At 28.6% G+C, this 23,745-nt stretch overlaps 1 protein-coding gene across 7 annotated transcripts in view; it reads right to left on the minus strand.

Annotated features, from left to right (window-relative positions):
• The window catches only part of LOC122504834, a 111,597-nt gene extending 102,120 nt beyond the window's left edge, over nucleotides 1-9,477 (minus strand). For 4 of the 7 annotated variants that reach the window (XM_043616105.1, XM_043616109.1, XM_043616103.1 and 1 more), the window contains exon 1: nucleotides 8,509-9,469. The gene's annotated coding sequence lies outside the window, so the exon portion shown is untranslated. Of the gene's footprint in view, nucleotides 1-8,508 lie in introns of all 7 variants that reach the window. The other 3 variants (XM_043616111.1, XM_043616106.1, XM_043616107.1) reach the window with 3 other exon arrangements.
• Between the last annotated feature and the right edge of the window lie 14,268 nt (nucleotides 9,478-23,745).

The following is a 23,745-nucleotide window of genomic DNA, read 5'->3' on the forward strand; positions in this document are numbered from 1 at the left end:
TACGTTTCAAGCAAAAAAATTTTTACTGTAAAATTTAACTTACAAAATTAAGTGGGTGCTGATAACTGGGTGTCAGTTTCAGCATCATGTAATTGTTACAGACCTTTTCCGGTCATTTTCTCGAAAGGCCCTGTCCCGAATACCTTTTTCCCGAAAAATTAAAATTTTGAAACTGATTAAAATGAACATGTTTATTGTTTAAAATGATTGTAATCATTAATTATTATTATAGAATTAATTTATTATTACAGAATTTTTAGTTCTGGTTAGATATTTGAATGGTTATAATGTTGAAGGCGCAACGTTTCAGGTCAAGGTATTCAGGTTCGATTTCACCTTCGTAGGAATAATTTTATTATTTTGTTCATTTCTAAAAAACATAAAGCTAAACGCAAAGATTCTAAACGTGATTCTTATAGAAGATGTGCTCTTTTCAATGGAATCAACAGTGCACGTCTAGCTTTATTAGATTCTTCATAAATGCGCTTCAATGCAATGGATGCAATTTGCTAGAAAAAACATCAGTTCAAAAGAAATGTATCAAACATTTATCAGATTAGGTTGAAACTTGTTATTCGGGGTTTTTAGGGTGCGGCTGATCCAATGAAGCGAACAAACTTTAAAAGTCAAAATGATTTTGAATTCTTAAAATCTGGTGCCAGATTCGAAATCAGCAACCCCAAAAACCTCCCGAGTAACGATTTTCAAACCAAACCATATCAAAGTGCAAGAATATCAATATCGACTTGTTAACTTTAGAAGAGTTTTTTCGAAAATTTTATTTTGGACGTAGGTCCCTTAACTTACCGGGTCACATATTACAACAAAGGGAGATAAAGATCCCTCCTTAATGCTTTAAGTATGGGGATTTTAATATGTGGTAATAATTAATGACAGACAAATTTTAATAATTAATTATGAATGAAAAAGTCGAGTTTAGGGGCAATTAGTGATATCTATTAGATGTTATTTAACTCTTCGGTTTAGAATTCGGTGTTCATATTCTGATAATGTTATCTTGTCAATGTCAATGTTATCTTGGAATATTCCTTTGAGGCGGACATTTTAATATTACTGGAATAATCCGAAAATCTAATGTAATATTGCCTTCATTTTAAGTTATATTACGTGCTGCTTGGATACGCTACAAAAATTTTCTTTGCTTGTAACTTTTTTTCAAAGTATAATAAGAACTTAAGCTTTTCCGTATAGCTCCATATTTTATGAAAATCTGTTAGGTGACAACTTTTTAAAAAAAATTTTTTTGTTAAATTTTGTATTGTAACATATGTAAAAATAAAAAAAATTGAATCAAAATAATATAGAAATGACTTATATGTTAAAAAGTAAAAAATATTTACAATAGCAGGGCTCGGATCGACTTTAAGACTCAAAAAAGTCGCTTTAGTCGCATAAATTCACAACAAAAGTCACGAAAAGTCGCATAAAATTTGCAAAAAAGTCGCATGGAATTTTAGAAAAAACGACAAAAAGGAAACACGAAATTGTCAAAATTGTAAAAAAATCACATTTCTCGACAACACATACTTTAATATAAAACAATCAGGAATAAAATTTAATAAAATTCAAAGCTAAATTTTAATTAGGTATTTTTAACATTTTTTTAAAAATTCTCTTTAAAATGTAAAATATTTTTATAAATAATAAAATTCTTCTCCTAAATTCAATTATTTAAACAAAAATTTAATAAAATTCTTGTCAAAAATTCAATTATCTTTATAAATAATAAAATTCTTCGCAGAAATTCAATTATATTTAAAAATTTTTTTTAAATTCTCGTCAAAATTTTATAAATAATAAAATTCATTATGAAAATTTAATTATTTTCAAAAGTTCTGATAAAATTCTACACTGGAATCTAGATCGAACAATATTGTTTACAAAAAAATATTTTCATAACGCGGTGCTAAAAAGGGCACTTTTTTGCACCTTGTTATGAAAAATATCGTTCGTAACGAGTGCGAACAGTTGCCAATTTTTGAATGAGCGCTTTTTTTGGAACGAACTAAAAAATCTAGAAAAAGTCGATTAGTCGCATTTTTTCACAAAAAAGTCGAAAAAAAGTCACATTTCCTTAGAAAAGTCGAAAAAGTCGCACAATCCGAGCCCTGCAATAGTTGTCTTTAGAAAATTATAAATTACTAAAAAACCGTAAAAAAGGGAATACCGGTCTGACAGACCGGGGGTATAGCACCGAGCGTGATTTTTCAGCACGTAGGTAGCAGTTTAAAGGTTAAGTGGAAAATGTAGCATCTATGTCTTATATTCCTACATTTAAGCTATATTTTAAGCCCAAGGGTATTAAAATGCAAAAAAATTACGCCGGAGAAATAATTTTGGACGCTTTTTCGCCACCTTCGCCCACTGTGCGACTTAGAAAACTTCTAAATTGTGATATAAATTAATTTTTATGATAAATTAATTTTAAACTTGTATTAAAATTACTTGAATTACGAAAAATTATTGTTTATAAAAAATAGTTTAACATATTTTCCTGCAATTTATTTGAAATATAAGAAATTGTGTCATCGTTTTATTGTTTCTCTTTTTTCATAAACCGCAGCAAAAATATATATATATGACTAAATGACAAAAATTCAAATCTGCATAACTTTTTTTAAAAATCGATAAACGATTCGAGAAAATTGGTTTCTAGATTTTAAAAATAGATATACTATGCCGAATAGTACAAAATTTGAGATCAATGTTCTGTCAATATTATATTTGTTATAATTTTGGTGCCCATTTCATGAACACTTTGCTTCCTCATAAAGACAATAATAATAATAGAAATATATATATGAATAACTTTTTATAAATATGGTAAAAGTGATTAAATTTTGTGAAAAATCTGTATTTTTTAATACCCTACGAGATAGTTATAATAGTTTAATAGTTAAAGAAAAATTTTCAAACAAAAAAGTTGAGAAAATGTCATTTTCCACAATTTTTGGTTTTTAAAATACCAATAATTTTAAAATAAATTTATGATCGAATTAGGTTCAAAAATAGGTAAATCGAAGCGTTTTTTAATGCTCTACAAGATGATAATGATACTTTTGAAATTACTTCAACATTTTTTAACAAAATTTTCAAAAAAGTCTTATTTTCCGGTCCTATGACTATATAAATCCTTCGAATTAAATAAATTATAGAAGTACAGAAGAATACGATAAGTAAATATTTTTAAATCTTAACATAATGAAAAAAAATTTTAAACCAGTAAATTTTTTATTTGATGGAACTGAACAAATAAATTAATTTTTATATTATCTGTATAAAAAACATAATTTTTTCTTTGATATTCACTGAAAATATACTTTTCTTTATTATGAATATAATTATTTGACTTTGATTGATAAATTTATTTATGCTCTATTGTTCTGCTTTTGAAATTGTTCTGACGTATATTGTGCGACAAGTCTCGCTCGTGGGCTTTCGCACGCAAATTAGAGTGAAAATTGAATCCTATTACTATGCCTATTATATACTCAAATTGAATCGTACTAGTGCCATGGATGTCTAGAAATCGATAAACCGCAGAGAATTCTGCTGCATGTTAGCAGTATGTAAATAATAGTAGTCAAGCTGTCCATTTAAGTCGTTTAAGAGATAGAGCGCGTACCGAAACAAGTACAAATAACGCTTGTCAGAAGAATGCACGTGGTTTCATTCGAATAAATTTACTTTGAGAGATATGTATATATATATTCTGTAAACACAAATATACATTACGTAATCAAATTTCAATTAAACTTCCATTACTCAGAATGTATTAGTTTATAGAATTTGGGTTAGTCAGTCTTTTTGCTTTGGTAGGATATATTTGCTACCTTTTTTCAGCATCTAATTGCTTTTCTGATATTTTCTTTAATGCTTGTTTTCTGGATTCGATTTTAAGCATTTATAATTTATATTTAAAGAACGATGTTAGAAAAGTGAAAAGAAGACTTTACGAAATGTCACGTCCTTATTTCATTTCAGACGTATTCAGACATTCTATAAGGGCCAATTCCAGCAACCTCAATTAAAAGTTAATCAATGATTAAAGCTAGTTTAACGGCTTATGATTGGCTTATTGAGGATTTATAATCATCAATTAACTTTTAATCAGTATTGGTAAAACTGGTCCTAAATGTCTTGAGTTGTATAAATAATATTTATATTTAATGAGTAATTATTTAACCTTACCAGGGTTGCCACAAAAATTTAATTTTGTTTTTAAGACTCAAAATTCTCGACCTCTAAATAAAAGAAGGATTTAAAATTTCAATTTCTTAAAAACATTTCGTATTTGTATAAAGATTACAAAAATATTTCCCAAAAAATTGGTATTAAAAACAGTTTAATTTTTGACTTACAGGGCAATGATTTTGAGCTTAAAATAATTATAACCGGTTTTTTGATTGGGACCCTTAATTATTAATTGATAGAATTTCTAACAAAAATTTTTCTTCAAATCAATTATTTTTAATAATTTTTTAAAAAATATCTTTGAAAATTTTCAAATCCATTTGTTTACAATTCAATTTTAGAAAATTTCGATTATTCAGAAATTCTCCAATTAAATATATATTAGAAAATAAAAACTTCAGATAATTTTTAAATAAATTCAAATAAACTATTTTAAAAAAATTAATTCTACATAATTATTAGTATAAACTATGAAAAATTTCTATTTCAAAGATTTTGATTTGAAACCTTTTCAAAATTCAATTATTTCTAAACATTCATGATATATATATATATATATATATATATACAATTATTGAGATTTTAACTAAAAATCATTTTTAAATCAATTTTTATTATTTATTAAAATAATTAAATGTTTGCGTAGAATTTTATTAAAATGTTTTTTAAATAATTGAAATTAATAGGAAAAGTTCATTATATAAAATAGTAACCCAGTGGGCAAAAAACCATCATTGTTTTAAAAACGTTCCAAAAACGTTTTTAGAACGTTTCATGTCTGCCAAATAGCGTCGCAAAAACGTTATATGGTTCTAAAACGTTTTAAAAGCAATGGAACGTTTTTGGAACATTATTTTGCAGACATTAAACGTTCTAAAAACGTTTTTGGAACGTTTTTAAAACAATGATGGTTTTTTGCCCACTGGGAAATATTAAAAATCATTGAAATGAGGAAAATTTTTGAAAATAATTGAAATTTTTTCAAAATTTTTTTAAATAATTGAATTGATTCGAAGAATTTTATCAAACTTTTTTAAAATAATTGAATTTTTGCAACGAATTTTATTAAAATTTTCAAAAATAATTAAATTCTTATGAAAAACTTTTATTAATTTTTCTGTTAAATAAATGAATTATTGCGAAAAAATTTATAAAACTTTTGCAAATGATTGAATTCTTGCAAAGAATTTTATCAAAAAATTTGATAATAATTGAATGTCTTCGAAGAATTTTATTGTTTATGAAAATAATTGAATTTAGGAAGAATTTTATTAAAATTTTACATAATCTTAATTAAATTCGTTTAAAGAGTTTCTTTGAGTTTCTTTAAAATAATGGACTTTCTTTAATCATTTTAATTACAAGTTTTCAAAGTAATTGAATTCTGTATGAATAATTTCTTTCAAGTCTTAATAATAATCCTTTTTCTTAATAATTGAAATGAAGCATTTAATTCTTGAATTTTATTAACAATTTTTGGAAAATAATTGAATTTTTTTGAAAAATTTCTTTCATTTATTGAATACAATCGAATTTTTTAATAATTGTATTGAAAATAATTGAATACCTGAGAAGAATTTTATTATTTATGAAAAATACTTTAATTCTTGCGATGAATTTTAATAATATATTTCTTTTTAAATAATTGAATTCTTTTGTGAATTTTTATTGAAATAGTAGATATTAAAAATAATTTAATTTTGAAATTAATTTAATTCTACGAAGAAATTAATTCAAATTATTTTGAAAAAAATCGAATTGTTAAAAATTATTTCATTAAAATCTTTGAAAATTAATTTTAATAAAAATTTTAAGAATAATTACATTTTTCGAGAAATTCTATTAACATTGTACAAAAAATAATTGAAATTCTGCGATGATTTTTATTATTTATATGAAAATAATTGAAAACCTACATACCTATAGAATTTTACTATTCATGAAAATAATTGAATTCCTGGTTAAAAAAATGTTATACTTCATGAAAATAATTGAATTATTGCGAAGAAATTTATAAAAAATTTGTAAATAATAGAATTCCTCTGAAATTTTTATTATTTAATTCATTCATTCAAAATTGTCATTTTCTAAAATTTCAAATTAAAATTTTTTTTAAATAATTGAATTCGTTTTGGGAAATATTTTATTAAAATCGAAGATATTGAAAATCATTAAAATTAGAAAAATTTCTGAAAATAATTGAACTTTGGAGAAGAATTTTGTTATTTATAAAGATAATTGGGATTTTTACGAGAATTTTTTTCAAGATTTGAACATAGTTGAATTTAATAAGAAGAATTTTATTTTTTTTTAAGAATTTTTGCAATTATTTTTAAGTTCTACAAAATTGAATTTTTTTAGTATTTTCAACAAAAATTTCAATTAGAAAATTTTCAAATTTTATTATTTTTAAAATTGCTAATTTTATTTAAAAAAGGCAGTAACAAGTTAGCCGCGCGATTTGTTGCTAAGTTTTTAATTAAATTTATTGAAAATTGAAATTTTCTAAAATTTCAAATTCAAACCTTTTGATATTCATCTATTTATAAAAAAAATTGTAAACGCAACTCTTTTCTATAAGTAAAAATTTTATGATAGTTCTTTTAGAATTATAAGTTATTTAAATCAAAATTATTGTCAGAAATAGAAAAAATTAAAGGTTTTGTATTAGAATTCGTGGTTACTAGATATTTGCAATTTTTTTTTTATATAAATTGGGACACAAAGAACAGATTTCATATACACATTATATATTAAAAATTTGATAACTGTTTGAAAATTCATATTGCATTAAATGTCATATAATCAATTTATTTTTGCTATATGTAGGTAATGAATGTTTTATTAATTTATGGGTCACTAATATACGTAAGCCATTAAAAAAATAATGATTTTTTACATAGGCAAACAGTTTCTAATGTGACAAAAAATAGGCATTGAAAGAATAATTTACAATCTCCATTTATCATCACATGAAAGGTTTCGGAAAGATAGAAAGCTCAATCTCCTGGAAATAATTGTAATCCTCTTGTCACGATACAACGTTTACATTTTCATACATTTGAATTACATTCTGCAATAACTTTTTAACGTTGCAAAAAAGTATAAGTGCATTGTTTTCAGTAACATAACACTCGAATCGTTTCTAAAATAGATTTCAATTGTTCTCAATTAATTTAAATAAAAAAAGAGTTAAATTATTTTTTTTATTTATTTGAAAGCATAAGTGAATTAGAATGATTTCAATTTTTAATTTAAAAGATTGAAAAGTTTCTGTTATTGCTCTTATAATTATTGTATATAAGGAAAAATAAAATAAGTAAACGGAATGATGGCTATCGCGCCGTGAAGACATTAATTTTTTCAACGATTTGACATTTGTTCTTTTGTGCTTTGAAGATGAATGAAGTTATGCTGATATCGTAAAAAAAGAGATGGCAACTATTTTTTTCTTATATGTATATTCAAAAATAGATTTCGAAGTTGTTGCATTTGAGAAACCGAACTCAACCAGAAGGTTTCTTATTGATAGTAACATCGCTGTTGGCTAAAAGCCAAAAACGTTTTCATTTCACTTTCTCTTTCCGCATATCATATCTTTTAGTTTGACATTTTCACAAATCTTAAAATTCAACAAAGGATTTTACATCATAAAAGAATAGTGCATTTAAATGCACTATTCTTTTATGATGTAAAATATTAATTAATATTCTAATCCCAAAAAAATTCATTTCAGTTTAAGGATTTTATGAAAGAGAATAAAAATTCTATTTTAATTAAAATTATTCTTCTCTTACATTTATTTAATTAATGCTTTCATTTATAAGAAGAAAATAACACAAAATCTAATTATATTTCTTTTGTCAGAGAAAAGATTGAGAAAATTCTACAAAAATGAACTAATGTTTTATTTTATATTGTGTGTCACTTTGATATATTATATTGTCGAATACCTGCTGTGTCACAGAAATAGCTCGTTTATTAATTATTTACAAAAATAATCTTTATTACAATGAATTGAAGAGAAATATATTAGTAAATATTTATCATATCAATAATTCAAGAACTTCATTAATGTTCCACATTAGTTTCGAAAATGTTTTATTGCTTCAGAAATATAAGAGCCATTACTTTTTGTATGAAAAAAGTATCTTGAATTACAAGCAATAACAAATTATTTGAATTTAATAATAGAAATGAGTGTAAAAGAAAATTTTTCTATTTTTTAAAGAGAAAAACTTTAAAGCTTTAAGTGGCTAACATTTGAAGCATCAAATGTTAATTAATACTTACTCAGGAAAATCTGTCACGTATCAGTTGAACCGGCAGTTATTGGTGAAAAGGTCACTCGAAGTCACTAAAAAATCTTCAAAATATAATTATATTCACAAGCTGTTCATTCAGTATCAATGGTACATATCACTTTAAAACGGAAAATTTGACAAAACATTTATTAACTTTTTAACGATTCACTGTTTCCATCGACATTCCTGAACTTTTCTACTAAAACAAAAAAAATCTTATAAAATTTTTAATTCTTCCTTTATCGAATATTCCTTCAAAATTTTAAGTTCATAATTCATAAACAATATGATAATTTTCACTTTCGTTGCATTTTTTTATTCTTCATATTTATAAAAAAGTTGACACTTAAAATTAATTATTCCCTTAGAGAAGCAGTTTTTCTTTTAATTTTCACTTTTTCCTCACTATCACTGTTTTGCAGCTTTTCTGAAATTGAATTTTTGCTCAGGGTCGTGGATGCTTTCCGCACCTTTCAGTGTTTTAATTCATTTATTTAGCAAGCAGAAACATTTGAAACACAATGTCAGAATTAAAGGAAAATGAGAAAACATGAACTTTTTGGGTTTAAAAAAAAGTAGAGCTGGCATCGAGAAATAATTCGCTTGCGGATAGAATGAGCTTAACGATATGAAACATTGGTGAGGATAGTGCGCGGATTCAAACAGAAATATCTGAAGCGGCAGAAGCGCTGATACTAAGCCAACAGAGGGGTTGAGACATGGGTTAAGAGTTAGCAGTTCGGTGGGGTTCGCTGGAGGTGGGTGGAACGTGACAGGGTTGTTGTTGGAGTCCTACCTCGAGTCACTGCAGGGAGCCACCTGTCTAACTCCTGCAATTACGTTTCTTTATTGCAACCTAGATTTCAAAAATCCACTGCCGTATGTAATATAGGAATTTTTCCGGAAATTTTTTCTTAAAAAAGCAAAAAAAGTTCACATGACATGAATATAATTTTCATACTGCTGTTTTCAAATTATTGATGAAAGTAAAACTCTATGCCAATTGATACATATTTTATTATGGAATAATTATTTCAAAGTGTTAAGATATAAGACTTCAAAAAATACGAAATTCAAATTTTTTGTTAAAAATAAAAATAGCTATTATTTTATTTATTTTTACAAATTTTAATGTCTAGTATATGGGGCAAAATTCCTTAACTGCCCAGGTCAAAAAATGAATTTTTTCGAAACTTTGCTAGAATGTTACTATTATTAGAAGAAGTTTGAATATAAGTTTTTTTTGAGTTATGGAGTTTCAAAATTTTGACTTTTTTGAAAATATCTTTTTTCGATTTAATATATTGATAAGTAAAATTAATCAAATTTAATGTATGAATAGTGATTTTAAACCCTTGACTGCCGATAGCAAAGATCTTTGCCATTTCGGACTTTGCTCTGACTGCCGGAAAACTGACAATCTTTGCCATGATAAAAATTGATGTTAAAAAGTCAAAAATGGCTGAAAATTAAAAATAGAATGATTTTTAAAAAGTCAACGCTATGCAAAATGCGACGCACGTTTCTGTTTTTAAATTCAATGAATTATAAAAATGTTATAAATTTTTGAAAACAACACTGTTAGCAAATTTTTCAAAATCTTTGCCATGGACAATACAATGCATTTTTATTTTAAAAATGTCTAAAATCGCCTGAAAACTATTACTCAGGGGTTTTCGGGGTCGCTGATTACGAATATGATGTCAGTTTTTCAAAATTCAAAATGGCGGATCCAATATGGCGGACGACTTTTTTAAAAATTGATCCAATTTACCTGAAATTTGTTACTCGGGGGTTTTCGAGGTCGCTGATTACGAATATGATGTCGGTTTTTCAAAATTCAAAATGGCGGATCCAATATGGCGGATGACTTTTTTAAAAAATTAATCCAATTTACATGAAATTTGTTATTTAGGGGTTGTCGGGGTCGCTGATTACGAATATGATGATGATTTTTCAAAATACAAAATGGCGGATCCAATAAGGCAGACAAAATTTAAAAAAAATGTCCGCCATATTGGATCCGCCATTTTGAATTTTGAAAAACCAACATCATATTCGTAGTCAGGGACCCCGAAACTCCCCGAGTAACAAAATTCAGGTAATTTTTGTCTATTTTTAAAAATCCGTCTGCCATATTGGATCCGCCATTTTGAATTTTGAAAAACCGACATCAGATTCGTAATTAGCGACCCCAAAAACTCCCGAGTAACAAATTTCAGGTAATTTGGATTAATTTTTAAAAAGCCGTCCGCCATATTGGATCCGCCATTTTGAATTTTCAAATACCGACATCAGATTCGTAATCAGCGACCCCGAAAACCCCTGAGTAACAAGTTTCAGGCAAATTGGACGATTTTTTATTTTTGGCATTCTAGGCACATTTAGTGTTTTTTAGCCGGCAGTTAAGGGGTTAAAGGGTTTTTCACGAGCTATAAGCTGGTGATGAAAAAAAAGTTGTTTTATTTCAAGTTGACCTTGAAAGCCTTTTTAGCATGTCTCCAATAGGTTTTCTATAAGAAAACTAAATTTTTATGTTGTTTTTCAAACTCTTAGAGTTTTTACTATCATTATGTGCTTTTTAAAAATTTTTAGACCTGGGACATTTCACGTCAAACGGATCAAAGCTGAGTCCAAAATTCTATGCGATAAAAAATATAAAAAACATATCAAAACATTCGTACTTATCTATATAGGTACTTTCGAAAGAAAAGTGTCAAAATTAAAAATTTATATTTTTGTATTTTCTGTTGTGGTTTTAAGACACCTATTTCTGTGTAGGTGTAAGTAACTTTTTAATTTAAGATAAGTACTTAGGGAAGAGTTGTCAGGGTTGGACATAGTTTTAACTTTTCTTCATAACTTCCCTTGTAGGACTAAAAACTATTTAAAAAAATATGTGTCATTTCACGTTAAGCGAGCCACCCCTCTGCCCAAAATAGGTTTTAATTAAACAATTTCTTAAAATGTGGAAAATTTATGTTGAATAAATACCTTTTGAATGCCTTGTGCCCCAAATTGAAAAACAAAATGGCGGAAAGTTTGTAAAAAAATTGATCAAATATGCTTGAATCATGGCACTTAGGGGTTTTCGGGGTCGCTGATTACGAATTTGAAGTCAGATTCTCAAAAATAAAAATGGCGGACCCAATATGGCGGACAAACATTAAAAATCGATTGGATTTGATTGAACATGTTACTTGGAGGTTTTTGACCTCGCTAACTAGAAATGTATCTACATAATTTTAATGTAGGGGAGCGTGGGGAAATTGGAGCCCCTTAAGGAAAATTATTAAAAAAACCAACTTATCTTTATAATAATACATTATTTTCGTCATTTCCTACTTATTTCGTTATTTATCTTTAATTATGTTTAATTAGAAACTTAACCCGGCGAGTATGTGGCGGGAAACTGTTACACCGACTATGTGGTGGGCATGACATGCCCAAAATGTAAAATTGCTTATAAATGTTACATATAGCTATATTAAGTTAATTTCTGGTATTATATTATAAAAAGGCATGTAATAAAATATATTTCCTTAATTATTTATTTATTTATAAAGATAAAATCAACTCTTTGTCATAAGATTTATCATATGATTAAATAAAACAATGAAAACTTAAAACTTTCATAAAATCAAATTTGCACTTTTATAAAGGCAGGACTTTAAATATTAGTGAATGAGGAGCATAATACTGCTTCTTAGAATATATCTCAATTCAGTTGTCATTAATTTAGTAGAAATTAGGAAAAAAAATTCGCCAAAAATATGCAAAATTGACGTTTACGTCCAAGTAATTTAAAATATAATTTACATAACACTATCACCATACCATCATCTTCTCTTATGAACCCATAACTTCAGCTACTCGAAGTTTCAAAACGTTACAGTGGAAATTTTAGGATTTAAAAGGATTTAAGTAAATGTGGGGCATGACATGCCCAACCACATACTCGCCGGGTTAAAAAGAGAAAGTAAATTGGAAAAAAAAAATTTTCAAAAAAATACATTTTTTGCAATCACCCAATTTGTGGGGTAATGGGAGCTTTCACTTGAAATTTAAAAAATTTCTATATTTTAGGAATATTTTTTGTTTTCTAATAGAAAAAAGTGTTAATACTTACAATGAAGCCAAAACTTTAGACTTAGAATAAATTTTTTCCTAAATTATAATTGAATAAAAAATTTTTGAAAAAAAATTAAATTTTTCATTTTTCCCACCAAAAATTATTTTTTAATTAAAAGTTTTTTCATAAGGTGATACCTTTTACAATTTTGAAAGAAATAACGAAAGACGCAACATAGTAACGGAAATTCTTTGGTCTGACACTAATTCTCCCATTACCCCACAGAATTCTTACAGGCCAAAATTTGAATAAAAAAATTAAAACATAAACAAATTTTATTATTATTTCGATTTTTATACAAGTATACATATCTACACATATTCACCTATAATATAATGAAAAAACAGAACTAAATAATACGATTTTAACTACTTATGGTGATGTTTAGAAATATTTGGCATTTTACAACGAAAACGCAAAAAATACATTTTCCCTTGTCTTTACTAAAAATTTGTCAAGAATGTAATCGTTTGTTTTGGAATGATATAAACAAAGGTTGTAGAAGATTTTCTAGACATTGCAGCGAATTTGAAGGCTTTTAAGTACGTGAAATTTAAAAGCTCCCATTACCCCACGCTCCCCTATTCGCTATTTTTCATTATGAAAATATGACTTCAAATTCGTAATCAGCGACCCTGAAACCCTCTAAGTAACATGTTTCGATCAAATTCAATCGATTTTTAAGATTCGAAAGGTATTTATTCAACATAAATTTTCCACATTTTGAAAAATTTTTTAATTAAAACCTATTTTGGACAGAGGGGTGGCTCACTTGACAAGGAATGACACATATATGAAAAATGATATAATGTACATTGTTCAAGAGGATTTAATAAAAAAATAATATAATATGTAATATAATATAATAATATAATATATATAATATGTATGTTTGAATTTTAAAAATTATTTTTCTGTTAATAAGATTGTTTCAAATTGTTTTGGTTTATTACTTAAAAAGTTATTTAAATTTTTTAGAAATATCTATATGTGACTGTCCACGAGAAAACGCGGCTTAGCCAAACGTAAATTTCACAGGGCGAGCGATTGAAGTACTACGATTGACATACCCATCTTTAAAACGATATATTGTCGAAAGTAATTGATATTTTTTACTTTTACATTTGAAAAAGCAACATAAAATTTGTCGATTACCATAAAAAACTCAAAATTGATTTTTTGGACCTAAGCCGTGTTTTGTCGTGGACAGTCACATATATAAAATATTGTCCAAATGACTTCTAAAAGGTCCTGTTTTGTGTTTTGTGAAGTGTAGGTTAATAGATAATAACTATGACATATATAACTAATACTAACCTTTTAAAAATTACTAATTAACCTATTGAAAATAGTCCACTAAAAATAAATAACCTATATTTATGATAAACTAGCTCGAGGAAGAAGAAGAGAACAAGCAGCACGGTACCTTTTGAAAATTTAGAACCACTGTGAAACTGTTCTTCAAAATTAGTCGCGAACGAACAATGCATCAGAAGGGTGACATAATAGTTTCCAAGTGGTTGATGGGCGTAACCATGCAACCTTGTCTGCTTTCATTGCTGAAGTGTAAAAAGAAAAAGCTCACACTGAAACAATGTTGAGGCAGCTTTTTTCTGTCAGACAATTAAAAAATCGCGTGACGCTCGCAACACAATCGTCGAAGAAAGGATTTTAAATAGATTTCCAAAATTATGTAGATAATAATGACTCTGGATATTTAAAAAATTTAACTTCATATTACATATCCAATTTACATTTTTAGTCATTTTGTATACTTAAGGGGGAAAATCACATTAGGATCTATTTCTGTAATTGCAATTCACAATTCTTCTACATTCCTTAAATTTGTAGTTATTTATAATTTTTTAATTAAGACGCGCCTTTCTCAAAAAAATGACATTTTTATTCACATTTACGGGACGTCTAACTTTAAAAATAATTTGCCGATCATTATAATAGAATTAGTTAATAAAAGGTGAAATTTGAAATTAATTTTTCGAATAGGGTGAAGGAACCAATTACCAAGTTGACACCAGTTGTTGAGTCGCGGTGACTATGTCTGTCACTTTGTTACCATGTTCTAGATCTGTTACTTAACTGTTACATCCCCCTGACTACGACATTTTGCGTACCCAGTGCGTCTCCAGTTGAGAAGTTAACGTACTCTAGTATATAAGTACAGGGCGAAGAGTGACAAATTTTCTGATTTTCATTTCAAATCAAATATTCGTTGCAGGTTTGTGTTGCATTATTTTCGATATTTTGTCTATAAATTCTTTTGCTTTTCCTCGTTCATTTTATTATTTAGTATTTTGTTTCGCTCTTTATTGTGTGAGTTTTCTTTATTTTCGTTCTGTATTAAAACTTAGATTATAAGTATGCTTTAGGATAGTGATTTTATGCATTTAACATTAAATAACTGTAATTCTTTGTTTATTTGATTTAATTTTCAGCTTTTTTTTATATTGGGGTTAATATTATTTTCTTTATTTTTTATTTAGACTAAGATTAAGTATGCATATAAGTAGGCTTTAAGAAAGTTGTGTTAATTATTTATTATAATTAGTTAATTTTTTTATTTGAATTGAATCCATTGAGGAAAAAAAAGCATAAGAAAGTTGTAGACTTGCAGAAATTTCGTGTTTTAGACACTAGTTTAGTCAAAAGTTTAAACATAAAATTAGGAAATTTAGAATGTGACTCTTGTCGACTAGAATTGAATAAAAAGAAGGATGAGGAAAATTCTTCACATACTTCAGGAAAACTTAACCCCTTCGCAGTCAAGACCAAAATCTCATAAGTGGGCTCAAAATGTCGACAACTTTTTAGAAAACGAAAATTTACGCAAACGAGCATACTATTGTATTTGAAGTCGCTGATTACGAATCCGATATCAGATTTTGAAAATTCAAAATGGCGGATCCAATATGGCAGACATGAAAATTAAAAAACCAACTGAATTCACTTGAAACTTATTACTCAGGGGTTTTCGGGATCGCTGATTACGAATCCGATATCAGATTTTAAAAATTTAAAATGACGGATCCAATATAGCGGACGAAATTTTCTAAAATTCATCGGATTCACTTAAAACTTTTTACTCGGGGGTTTTCGGGGTCGCTGATTACGAATCCGATATCAGATTTTGAAAACTAAAAATAGTGGTTACTTACGGCCCCAGAGTTTACCACGTGGAGGTATGCGGTCGGATTTTACACTCCTTTATTTATTTTGTTTTTTTTACATTTTTTTTGTTTGTTCTTATATTGGATCCGTCATTTTCAATACCGATATTACATTTTTAATCTACGACATCAATAAATTCCAAGTAACAACTTTTAAGTAAATCTAATAAATTTTTTATAATGGCGCCAGCCATATTCGAACCGCCACATTGTATTTTAAAACTCTGATGCTAGATTCGTAATCAGCGACCCTAAAAACCCCCGAGTAACGAGTTTTAAATGAATCAGACAAGTTTTTAAAAATGTCGTCCGCTATATAGGATCCGCCATTTTGAATTTTAAAAATCTGAAATCGGATTCGCAATCAGCGACCCCGAAAACCCCTGAGTAACAAGTTTCAAGTGAATCCGATGAATTTTAAAAAATGTCCGCCATATTGGATCCGCCATTTTGAATTTTCAAAATCCTATATAAGATTTGTAATCAGCGATCCCGAAAACCCCTGAGTAACAAGTTTCAAGTGAATGCGATAAATTTTTGAAAATGTCGTCCACCATATTGGATCCGCCATTTTGAATTTTTAAAATCTGAAAACGGATTCGTAATCAGCGACCCCGAAAACCCCCGAGTATCAATTTGTGGACAAATCTGTGTGTTTTTGTAGCCAAAAATCGGCTTGCGTCTATACACGTCATCGACAGTTTGAGCCCACCTGCACTATGACGTGTATACATGTCATCGACTGCAAAGGGGTTAACACAGATAATATGTTTACTGAAAAGATTCCAGATGAATTGAAAGAGACAGAAGTGGAAAATTTCGATATCGAAAATAATGAGATGCAAGAACCTGAAACCTTAAATGAAATAAATGAAAACTTTGATGAATTTAATGTAGACTTCTTAAAAACCGAAAGCTATATAAATTTGAGTAAATTACTCTCGATTTTAGGGGTTTCATCTATCTATAAACGTAATGATCTTCGTTCAAAAGTTTCTCAGATTGATAAAATAAAAGAAATTAGAGAAGCTCTTGATTCACTATTATAAGGAAGGTGTTTGACGAAGACATGTATCATATTCACTGGCAAGCAAAGCTTTCCACCTGCATGAAAAAGAAGGAATTGGTTCTTCTCCAGATGCTTATAAAGGGCATCCAGTAAGTCAAGAATTGCAACAACTCGTGGAAAACTTTTATTATAATCCTGACATAAGTAGAATATTACCGGGGAAAAAAGATTATCTTTCCGTTGTAAAGAATAAAGTCAAAAAGAGGTTCTAATTTCAACATTTTTTTTTAAAGAAAAGTTTAAAAGTAATGAGAAATATGTTTACATATCTCTATCAGGTACACTTTAAACAGAAAAAAATATACTTTATAAATTTTTTTTGTTTAAAAACTGCAGATGTACATGAACGTGATGAACCCTTTGTAAAAAGAATTCCTTTGCGGCCGGAAAGGTTTTTGGTACAATTTTCATCCTAGAACAAAAAACAAATTTTTTTCTATTTTTACATCTCAAAAGCTAGAGAAAGACGTAGGGGATTTTTTTATGTTGCATATTTTTTTAGTTATAAACAATTTAATGCTTATTTTTTCAGTCAAAAACTCAGTTTTTCCATAAAATGTTCACCATTTTTGCAAAAATCGATTTAAAAAAATCCCCTACGTCTTTCTCTAGCTTTTGAGATGTAAAAATAGAAAAAAATTTGTTTTCTGTTCCAGGATGAAAATTGTACCAAAAACCTTTCCGGCCGCGAATGAATTCTTTTTACAAAGGGTTTGCATCACGTACATGTACATCTGCTGTTTTTAAACAAAAAAAATTTATAAAGTATATTTTTTCTCTTTAAAGTGTACCTGATAGAGATATGTAAACATATTTTTCATTACTTTTAAACTTTTCTTTTAAAAAAATGTTGAAATTAGAACCTCTTTTTGACGCTCTAGAGTGGTTTAACCCCTTAAAAGAAATTTATTCACTTTTTCAAGAAAAGCATCCAGAATACAAAATTAGTTTAACTAAATTTAGTATTCTTAGGCCCAAAGAATGCGTCCTTGCAGGCAGTAATGGCACTTGTGTTTGTAAAATACATCAAAATGTTAAACTAATGATAAATGGTGCAGAATTGAAAAATTATCAAAAACAGAATCTAAATTGTAATTTCTTGGTTCTTATAAAGACATCTTAAAGTTCATGGTCTGTGATTCTTCTTCTCCTTCATGTAACCTCCTTTTTTCTGACAAGTGCACTGGTGTTGAAAAATTGATTGATGTGTTAATTAACCTGTTTGACGATAATTTTATCAGTTCGGTTGTATATCAAAGTTGGATTTCAACTTTTCAACTGATAGAACCATGAATCAGACCTTAACCGATACTGCTGATGATTTCATCGAGAAATTTTTAACAAATCTGCAAGTTTTCCAAAAGTATGATTTCAACAGCAAGACAATTCTATGAATGGTCATTGAAAACGGTTGAAAACATTACAATGATGTTTTGCACGACAGATGAACATAGACTAAACGAGAAACGTCTAAGGAACCGTTTTTCTCAAGCTTGCCCAATTCAAGGAACGAGAAATTTTCATTGTTATGTTCCAAAAAATGTAAAAGAAATCCTCTATAAAGTATACTCTGCATCTTGATTAAACTTAATTAATTAATTAATTAAATTAATAGAATAATTAACCCCTTCGCAGTCCAGTTGAAAATCGCTTGTGGTCTAAAAACGGTCCGAAAAAAAAGTTTACAAAAAAATATGATTTCATCATATATAAGGTTTTTGGGGTCGCTGAATTTTAATTTGAGGTTAGTTTTTCAAAATTCAAAATGGCGGATCCAATATGGCGACCAAATATGGTGGATAATTTTAAAATTAAAGCGTTTGAAGGAAAATTCATTTCTCAGGGGTTTCCAGGTCGCTGAATCCAAATCTGAAGTCAGATTTAAAAAATTCAAAATAGCGGACGCAAAATAACGACTTAAAAAAATTTTTTTTTTCAGATTTGCTTAAAACTCGTTACTTGGGGTTTTTTGAGGTCTCTGATTACAAATATGATGTCAGATTTTCAAAATTCAAAATGGCGGATCCAATATGGCGGATGATTTCAAGATTGATGCGAAAAATATGAGGTTACATCAAAAACCCCTAAGTAAACATTTTAGACAAATTTGTAAACATTCAAAAAATTTGATCGACATATTGAATCCACAATATAGCATTTAGAAAAACGAACATCAAATTCGAATTCAGCGACCCCAAAAAACCCCGGGAACCGAATTTCGATCGAAACACATAAATTTTGAAATTATCCGCCATATAGGATCCGCCATTTTGAATTTTGAAAATCTGACATCATATTTGTAATCAGAGACCCCGAAAACCCCCGAGTAACGAGTTTCAAGCGAATTTCAAATTTATTTATTTTTTGAAGTCGCCATTTTGGGTCCGCCATTTTGAGTTTTTTAAATCTGACTTCAGATTCAGATTCAGCGACCCCAAAAATAGTAGTATGTACTTCGCTACTAAAATCAAATCATGTTTAGTATTTTTTTTAATGGCCATATATGACCACAGACGCAAAGGTGGCACGACTTTTCGTGGCCATATATGGGCCATGGACTGTTAACCCCTTGACTGCCGATGGCAAAGATCTTTGCCATTTCAGACTTTGCTATGACTGCCGGAAAACTAACAATCTTTGCCATGATAAAAATTGATGAAAAAAAGTCAAAACTAGCTGAAAATTAAAAATAAAACGATTTCCTAAAAGTCAACGCTATGCAGAATGCGGCACACGTTTCTGTTTTTAAATTCAATGAATTATAAAAATGTTATAAATTTTTAAAAACAACACTTTTAGCAAATTTTTTAAAATCTTTGCCATGGACAATACAATGCATTTTTATTTTAAAAATGACTAAAATCGCCTGAAATCTATTACTCGGGGGTTTTCGGGGTCGCTGATTACGAATATGATGTCAGTTTTTCAAAATTCAAAATGGCGGATCCAATATGGCGGACGACTTTTTTAAAAATTGATCCAAATTACCTGAACTTTGTTACTCGGGGGTTTTCGGGGTCGCTGATTACAAATATGATGTCAGTTTTTCAAAATTCAAAATGGCGGATCCAATATGGCGGACGACTTTTTTAAAAATTGATCCAATTTACCTGAAATTTGTTACTCGGGGGTTTTCGAGGTCGCTGATTACGAATATGATGTCGGTCTTTCAAAATTCAAAATGGCGGATGACTTGATTAAAAATTATTCCAATTTACATGAAATTTGTTATTTAGGGGTTGTCGGTGTCGCTGATTACGAATATGATGATGATTTTTTAAAATACAAAATAGCGGATCAAATAAGGCAGACATTTTTTTAAAAGATTTTGGATTCGCTTGAAAATTATTATTCGGGGGTTTTCGGGGTCGCTGATGACAAATCCGATGTCAGTTTTTCAAAATTCAAAATTGCGGATCCAATATGGCATACCGTGGAGATCCACTTCACCCATGAACTTATTGGAAAGGTGAAATGCGTTAGGACATTTCAATGGAATTTTAATTTTTGCACGCTCTTAATAGCTGTTCTATGAAACCGGCATTTGTAAAATTTGTTCTGCTTTTATAATAAAAACAAATTTTTTTTAAAAATGTTCGCAATATTGGATCCGACATTTTGAATTTTTAAAAACAGACATCCGATTCGTCATCAGGGACCCCGAAAACCGCAGAGTGATAATTTTGAAGCAAATCCAAAATTTAAAAAAAAAATATCCATTATAATGCATCCTTCATTTTGAATTTTGAAAAACTGACATAAAAATGTCCACCATATTAGATCCGCAAATTTTAATTTTTAAAAACTGACATTGGATTCATCATCAGCGACCCTGAAAACTCCCTAATAATAATTTTCAAGTGAATCAAAAATTTAAAAAATAATGTCCGCCACATTGGATCCGCTATTTTAAATTTTGAAAAACCATCATGATATTCGTAGTCAGGGACCCCAAAACTTCCCGAGTAACAAATATCAGGTAATTTTGATCTATTTTTAAAAATTCGTCCGCAATATTGGATCCGCCATTTTGAATTTTAAAATACCGACATCAGATTCGTAATCAGCGACCCCAAAAACCCCCGAGTAACAAATTTCAGATAATTTGGATTAATTTTTAAAAAGCCGTCCGCCATATTGGATCCGCCATTTTGAATTTTAAAATACCGACATCAGATTCGTAATCAGCGACCCCGAAAACCCGCGAGTAACAAGTTTCAGACAAATTGGACGATTTTTTATTTTTGGCATTTTGGGTACATTTAGTGTTTTTCAGCCGGCAGTTAAGGGGTAAGGGGTTAATAAGATTTTAAATTATTTAAAATTTAAAACTGAACAGCTGTCATTTAAAAACAAATTTAGAATGGCAAAACTTGATTTATAACAGGTCTGTAACTGTGTTGGTGGGTTGCAACTGGCCTGATTCCCAAAATAAAAACGTGTCATGTAATTGGTTACACCCCTCCGTTAATTCAGTGGCCAAGACACTTAAGCTTGTCTCAGAGAAGGTAGTGTCTTCCCAAAATTTGGAAAATTCAGGACCAAGCGGAGGTCTTGGGGCTATCCCCTATCAACTTAATGTAGGTCCTGGGGCCATACCCAAACGGCCAAATATGAATCGATCTAATAGTGGGACAGAATGAGAGCCACATGCCCCCAGAATGTGGGAAATATTAATTTAAATAATAAGAATAAAATATCAGAAGGTATCCCCACTTTGTAAATAATAAAGACTCCATAAAATAACTAAATTTATTTATAACAAAATAGTATAATGACTCTTTATAAGGGCAAGAAATGCTTGCCTTGTGACTACCGGAATAAGAATAATTAATTCACCACACTCATACATACATTACATAATACGCACACATACGAAATTCGGTTCGTACCGCGTAAACCGTGTCATGGCTTATACATTATATAGGGAGGAAACTTCGTGTTCCTTATCGTTGTCCTTCGGTCATGAACTGTGAGAGCAAGAAGGGAGTCGTCGAGCCAACAACTCCCCACAAGAAAAGATTAAAGCCTTTTGGTGTAGTTGGAAAAAAGTACCAATTTACTGAAAACCAAGAAAAAAAGCTAATTATAATTTTATATTATTTTAGTAGTAAAAAAAAATTTGAATTCTCTTATTACATTCTCAGAGTTACTGTTACTTGTCACAAAGGTTTTAAGAGATTTTTTATTTCTGTTAATGATTCCACATTGCTTTTGAAGTTTAAGTGAAATTACGGTAACAAACTCGGACAAAAGAAGGAATCGTTACAGCATTTCATAGCAAGAATTCCATCGTGTTCGGTCTTCTTGAATTAATTTTAGTGCAACAATTCTACCCGAGTGTATTTGAAATGCTTCTAATTTTGAAGTTCCAATTTCGCTTTATCGAAAAAAGCAAACAATCCGCTTTACTTAAACGATTAATTTTTTTAAATCGTATTCATTGATTATGACATCTTCGTTATCAGAATTTTCTTCATTAATTAAACGGTCATCGGTCTTCTCTTCGCTATCAGGTGTGCTATTGACAGTGTGGGCGATGCAGCTAATATGCTTCAATGAGCTAAACTCTTCTTTTACAGCGCCTTTAATATTGGCTCCTCCATTAGTTACAACAGCATCACATTTTATCCCCCATTCGCTGCATATCTCACTTAAGAATTTCCGTAAATAAGGAATATTTTTCCTTTCCGTCAGAGGCTTAGCACATAAGTCCGTAGATATGTTTTTATTTAGTTATAGTTTTTTTGCATTTTTTTCCATTTTTAAAAAATGTTTTCAGTTTAAATTTTTAAACTATGACCATGAAATCAATTTATGTAATAGGTGTATAAGAAGGTTAAGAAAATTAAAAGTAAAGACCTTAAAAGGTGTACAATGACAATAAGTTTAATTTGTAAAAATTAAATCGAAAAGTCATGTATTAAAATTTATTGAATGAAATTAATGCAAAGAAAAAATATTTTTACCTGCAAATGAAAACACATTGTTGAAAAACATTTATCCATTGGTCCAGGTGGCGGGGATAAAACAGAAGACCGAGGGTGAACTTCGTGTTAGGTGAACACGAAGCACTTAAAGAATATGAGGTAATTTCTGTTAACATATGGGTGATTCTCCACGTAGCGCACGATTTAGTTATTACTATTACTAATTTTTTATTCAAATTGAGTAAAAGTCAATATAGAATCTTCAAATTTAGTGTTTATCAATGAAATATCAGTGGTGGGCCGGACAAAATATTTATAATTTTTCTATTTTTTAAACAAATAATTTTTATATATAGGTGTATATACTTTGCGGCAATACCATCCAGCTATGGTAAAATGAAAGCACCTGTTATATTTACAGGCAAATTAAATAATAATTATCTGTATGTTATTTTACAAATTACAATTGTTTAACAATTATTGATTCACTCTGTTGTTACACGCTGTTCAATACAGAAAAGCCGTACCATGACAAGAAGGTCAGACCATGACGCTCAAGAAAAAATGATTTTTTAAACAATTTATTAGCGATTTTCATTCTGTTTAATATTTACGTCATTTATATTCACTGATCTAATACTACTACACTTTAATTGACGTAAAATATAAATAATTATTAATTTTATTGGGAAGTACATATGTGAAGGCCAGACCATGACGATTCTGTGATTCCTTATGCAAGTTTAGTGCTTTTAATGTCTAAAAAACAAAACAATTAATTCTTAAATTAGTTTCTCTCTTATTAATTTACTTAGGAGAGTTTGTTGTTGCGTTTTACTAATATTGAGTAAAGTTTCGATTTGATTTTTATGTAAATAATACAATTTTATAAAAAGGCCAGACCATGACG

The sequence above is a fragment of the Leptopilina heterotoma genome, unplaced genomic scaffold (assembly GCF_015476425.1).
Source record: "Leptopilina heterotoma isolate Lh14 unplaced genomic scaffold, ASM1547642v1 Lhet_32, whole genome shotgun sequence".
NCBI classification, from domain to species: domain Eukaryota; kingdom Metazoa; phylum Arthropoda; class Insecta; order Hymenoptera; family Figitidae; genus Leptopilina; species Leptopilina heterotoma.